Genomic DNA, 6273 nt, shown 5'->3' on the forward strand with positions numbered 1-6273 from the left:
CTGGTACAGGTCTGGATCACCAGACTTGAATGCCACAGATCTAGCCTTCAGCAGACGACGTGCCTCCTGGTTCATCCACGGCTTTTGGTTTGGGAATGTACAGTAAGTCTTTGTGAGCACACACTCATCCACACAGGTTTTAATGAAATCGGTAACAACTACAGCATACTCAACCAGGTTTGAAGATGAATCCCTGATTACAGTCCAGTCCACCGATTCAAAGCAGTCCTGTAGGCAGTCCTGTGTTTCCCTTGTCCATACTTTCTTGGTCCTCACTACTGGTCTGAAGTCTTCAGTCTCTGCCTATACTCAGGGAGTAGAAGTACAGCCAGGTGATCAGACTTCCCAAGGTGAAGGTGTGGAATAGCATGGTAAGCATTCCTGATGGTGGTGTAGCAATGGGCCAGTGTGTTGTTTCTTTGGTTTTGCAAGTGATCTGTTGATGGTAATTGTTTAGTGATTTTTTTTTCAGACTGGCCTGGTTAAAGTCTCCCAAAACAATGGTGAAGGCATTAGGATGTGCTGTTTTGTGCATGTTGATCCCATTGCTCTGATCATTAAAGCCTAATTGACATTAGCCTGAGGTGAAATGCATACTGCTACCAAAATGACCCCACAGAACTCCCATAGTAGGTAAAAAGGATGGCACTTAACTGCTAGATATTCTAGGTCTGGTGAGCAGAATTGAGACAGCACTGATATATTTGTGCACCAAGGAGAGTTGATCATGAGGCATACTCCTCCACCTCTGCTTTTGAGAGACTCTATAGATCTATCCTGACTATGTATAGTTAACCTGTTGATCTGAATCGCTACATCTGGTACTGAAGGAGTTAACCAGGATTCCGTGAAACAAAGGGCATACGGGGTCCTCATATTCTAATTCATGTGTAGTCTTAAATTAACTTGGGTAATTAAAGATAGGCTGTCCTAGTGCTGAATAAAAAGGAGCTCATTGCCCTCGATGAGGGGGAGATCGAGGCTGCCAGGAGATCAGCTGGACAAAGTCGAAAGCTGCTATTGTGTTTTCTGGTAGATATCATTTTGTAAATATTGGCTGTTTTCTTTTCACTATTTTCACTAATTTTTGCAAGTTTTATTTTTGACATAACTAATAACCACACTTGCACTAAAGTGCTAAGTGACTCCAGCCATTTTCCTTTGAACATTACCCACGTATCTAAAAGAATACGGACATCAGTGATGTTAAGTTCCTGAAAGGTACAGCTGATTTGTAGAAATTGATTTCATGTCATAGCATCTGATATCTCTTACTATATTGATAGGGGCAATTTCAGTCCATTGAGCCTATGCCAGTTCACAGAACAGATCCATCCTCCCACTGATTTCCTGGAATGTATTTTCCCTATAGTCTCATCAACCTCCCACCAATTTCCACCACTAACTCAAACACAAGGGGCAATTTACAGTAGGGAAGTACCTGCCAATCAGCACACTTTTGGAATGCATGGACAAATCTGAGCATTCAATGGAAACGTTAAAGTTTGTTGTCATAAATTCCATGAAAGTTAGATTTTTTAGCAGGAGCTTTGTACATTACAAATGATAACAGGTTAACCTATACTTAAATTAACATAAATTATACATAACATTCATGAGAAAAATAATAATCATAATGTCAATGGCAATCCATTTACCATTAGCTTTTAATAACAGTATTGAAGTCCTTCCCATCCTTTTTGAGGAGAGTGCTAACTTTCTCTCATTTCATAAAATACAAAATGTTTATCATGATTCTATTGATTATGCAATTCCAACCTCATAAAAGATGTTAGTACAAATCTGTAGCCTCCATTCAAATTCAAGTTTATTGTCATTCAACCTATAGGAGCCATATATCTGTTCTCTATCTGCTTTGCATTCTGTGTTGTGGGGATTATTATGTTTATTAGTCATGAGTGGGAGCATGGTAAAAGCAAAGTGAATAAGTTCCGTATTCTTGCTTGTTTCATGGTATTGTGTCCCTTGGAACCAGTGGAGGTCATATCTTTGCTAACTAATGAATATCGTTGAGATAACACTTAATATTGTTTTGAGGTTGTACGTTTGCCAATTGCTAATAAATGATCAAAATAAGGAATTCAACTCTTTGGAACAATCATTTCATTGGAGCGAGGGTGCATCATGCAATTATAACAATGCTGTGGTGGTCGCAGGTTAGTGGAAATAGTTTTGTTTGATTTTGGATTAGTTTTTGCCATTATATTTTGTCAGCAAAGATGTTGACAGTTATACCAAATGAACATCAGCACTCAGATGTGTCCAAGAAATTGGAAGCACCAGCCTGAAACAGCTTGTGGCAAGTAACAACCTTTTTTTGGTGTTTCACGCTGTGTGCTTGGATTTAAAAACAGAGATTTGAAGTGCTCAATGTTGCAGTTTCAACTAGGTTAGACTGGAAAGCTTTACGGTGGTGTTTGCCTGAAATGCTCAACCCTTGAATCTGTTGAAATGCTGAGAATTGAAAGAATTACTTTCATTGTTGAAAAGCTGAATTGAAACTGCAATTGTTTTAACTCGCTTGCACACTTGGAAGACAAAATGATTTCAGTTGGAAGCAGTGACCTTGAAGCCAAACCAAAGAGAGAAATTAAACAATCACGCAATGCTGAAGGTCAGTTCCCTGGGGGAAATGAAAATATTTACAATGACAAAGAACTGGCTGTGACTAGGTATAAAGTTGAAGACAATGTGCCTAACATGCATGAAGTACATTCTGCAGCCACAAGCAAGATGCCCTATGATTCTGATACCTCATTGGTATGCATTAGAATGGAGACTGATTTAGATGAGTTTTATGCAAGACAACAGATATTGAGGGATACGCATGCCTTGAAGGAAAAGATGAAACAGCTTTGAAGAGACCAGGAACAGCTAGTGGAAGAGCTTAGGAGAAACCAGGAAAATCAGACAGAGCAACTTCAAAGACAAGTGGAGCCGCTTAACTTGCAGGAAGAAATCACAGCCAAGATGGCCGGAGATATAGCGTTATGGGCTGCAAGTGCTGTGGATGCTAAGGGTGGTCCCTGGTGAGAGTTCCTGTGTTGGCATGGAACTGAGAAAATCCAGCATACTTGATGTCAAAGTGGATACATTTGAAAATCAAGTCTTTGAGCCATGAGCTTGAATCCCAAGGGGTAGTTTATGCTCAGCCTGCACCAAAGAAGCACTCGGACCAATGCATTGCATCTCTGTCTAAAAAAGAGATTCAAATCTAAATCTTCAATAGCGATCCATTGCAGTCCCATTCATTTATGAGGAATTTCAAGAATAGTATCGCAAGACTGAAGATTTCGGTGATCGTCTCTATTTCCTCAAACAGTACACTGGAGGTTACCCTAGAGAGTCTGTCATGATTATTAGACTGTAGGAAGGATATCTAAAGGCCCAAGTTTTACTACAGGAATGTTTTGGTGATGAGCATGAAATTGCTGTAGCTACAGGGTAAGCACTCTTCACCACAAAACAGATCAGAAAACATGGAACTTCTTCAAGTCTACAGTCTACAGAAAAAGTTCTACAGTCTTTTTCTCAGAAGTTGTTGCAGTGCTGTGGAAGACATGCAGGCCTTGCATGAGTTGAACATGCCTGTTAATATGAAGATTGTTGTAAATAAATGAACTTGGAAAAGAATTGAGATTGGCAGTGAATGAATTGCAAAAAAGGCAAGGTTACTTTTACTGATATTGTTAATCTTAACGAAAGGCAAATGTTTGGGAAAGCATACAAAGCTACATCACTGTCAGTAAGTAAAGGTATGAACAAAACTGGATCACAAATTCGTTCTCAAACTAAAGGAAGTAGCTTTTCCACTACTGTGGCTACTGTGGAAAGTGAAACTCAGCCCAGAGCTGATGAAAAGGGCGCAGATTTGAAACATGCCATGAATGCAACAAATAATGCAGCAAGTACCACCTTGGTATCTAATGATCTCAGAGTGGATGGAGATCATGTTTGTAAACTTCCTATAATTCCAGTTCAGGTGAAGCCTAAGAAGAGTAACAAGACTACAGCTACTTATCCTTTCCTAGATCAAGGAAGTACAGAGTGGTCTGCACAGTGAGGCTTATGAACAAGCTCGAGTTGACAGGTAAAGTAGCATGCATTCTCTTAAACACAATGGGTCAAGAGAAGATTGTGCCTAGTTAAGCTACTTCTAGATTGGAAGTGGCTGGCTTAGATACTGTGAACTGATCAACGTCTATACGCAAGAACATGTGCCTGTCCATGAAGGGAACATTCTTTGTCAGAGATCTTCAGGAATGGCCTCAACCTGGCATGTTTATTTGTCAGAAATTGATTCAGAAATGAAGCTGCTTCTTGGGGTAAATGTGCTGAAGGCGTTGGAGCTGTTGCAAGTGATTTGCAGTGTTAATGATGGCCCTTATGCAACCAGAACAACGCTGCGTTGGACTGTTAATGGATCATTGAAAGGACACCATGGTGGTGGAAGAGACTATGCTCAGCCAGAGCTGATGGTTAATGGGAATTCAGTTTTGCATTTCGATAAGCTTTGGCAGCAGCAATTCAAAACAGATTTTCCTGAATGCAGTCAAGAGGAACAACTTGGTTTGGCAAGAGAAAATCACATTCAAGTGTAGACTGTTTACCAAAAGAGGACGTTATTGTAAATTATTGTAAACTAATGCAAAATCATAAAGTTCTCACTAGACCGTGACTGCCATGGGGTTGTCGTACTTAAATGACACACCCTCAGCTCCAATGAACTGATTGTTCCAAAGAATCTAATTCCTTATTGTGATCCTTTATGAGCAAATAGCAAACATACAATCTTCAAGCAATATTAGGTGTTATCTCAGCAAGATTGAGTGGGCAGCAAAGATATGATCTCTCCTCTCCAATCACTCTGAGCACCGGTGCCCCACAAGTCTGTGTACTCAGCCCCCTGCTATACTCATTGTACACCCATGATTGTGTAGCCAAGGTTCCATCAAAATCAATATATAAGTTTGCTGATGACACAACAATTGTAGGCCGTATCTCGGATAATGATGAGCTTGAGTACAGAGAGGAAATTAAGAACCTGGTGGCATGACCTATAACCTATCCCTCAGCATCAGCAAGACAAAGGAATTGGTTATTGACTTCAGAAGGAGTAGCGGACCACACGACTCAAATTTACATCGGTGGTGCGCAAGTGGAACAGGTCAAAAGCTTTAAGTTCCTCGGGGTCAATATCACAAATGACCTGACTTGGGCCAAACAAGCAGAGTTCACTGCCAAGAAGGCCCACCAGCACCTTTACTTCCTAAGAAAACTAAAGAAATTTGGCCTGTCCCCTAAATAGATGCACCGTAGAAAGCATTCTTCTAGGATGCATCACAACCTCGTATGGAAGTTGTCCTGTCCAAAACCGGAAGAAGCTGCAGAAGATCGTGAACACGGCACAGCACATCACACAAACCAATCTTCCGTCCTTGGACCACTTTACACCACACGCTGTCGGAGCAGTGCTGCCAGGATAATCAAGGACACGACCCACCCAGCCAACACACTTTCCGTCCCTCTTCCCTCCAGGAGAAGGCTCAGGAGCTTGAAGACTCATACGGCCAGATTTGGGAACAGCTTCTTTCCAACTGTGATAAGACTGCTGAACGGATCCTGACCCGGATCTGGGCCGTATCCTCCAAATATCCAGACCTGCCTCTCAGTTTTTTTGCACTACCTTACTTTCCATTTTTCTATTTTCTATTTATGATTTATAACTTAAATTTTTAATATTTACTAATTTTTACTATTTTTAATATTTAATATTTGTAATCCAGGGAGCGGGAAGGGCAGAATCAAATATTGCTGTGATGATTGTACATTCTAGTATCAATTGTTTGGCGACAATAAAGTATAAAGTAATTTCTGTCTCTAGTGCCTTAGTAAAATGCATTTGTAATTATTCTAATATAATAATTGGGGAGCTGGAATATAGAAGCAATGCACCTGTTCTCTATCAGTTTTGTATTCTGTGCTGCAGAGTTTATAATATTTATTATGGTAACAAGTCACATGAGTGGGGGGGTGGTAAATGCAAAGGGCATAAGTTTCATATTCTTGCTCATTTCGTGGCACTTTGTGGCTTGGGACTGACAGAGGTCATATCTTTGCTGCCCACTTAATCTTGCTAAGATAACAGCTAATATTGCTTCAAGATTGTGTGTTTGCTATTTGCTCATAAAGGATCACAATAAGGAATTAGATTCTTTGGAACAATCATTTCATTGGAGCTGAGGGCGTGTC

At 40.3% G+C, this 6273-nt stretch overlaps 1 pseudogene; it reads right to left on the reverse strand.

Moving 5' to 3' along the window:
* Nucleotides 1–1620: 1620 nt before the first annotated feature.
* On the reverse strand, nt 1621–1739 carry LOC140198550 (U6atac minor spliceosomal RNA; annotated as a pseudogene).
* Between the last annotated feature and the right edge of the window lie 4534 nt (nt 1740–6273).

Source organism: Mobula birostris, chromosome 5, assembly GCF_030028105.1.
Source record: "Mobula birostris isolate sMobBir1 chromosome 5, sMobBir1.hap1, whole genome shotgun sequence".
In the NCBI taxonomy this organism is placed as follows: Eukaryota; Metazoa; Chordata; class Chondrichthyes; order Myliobatiformes; family Myliobatidae; genus Mobula; species Mobula birostris.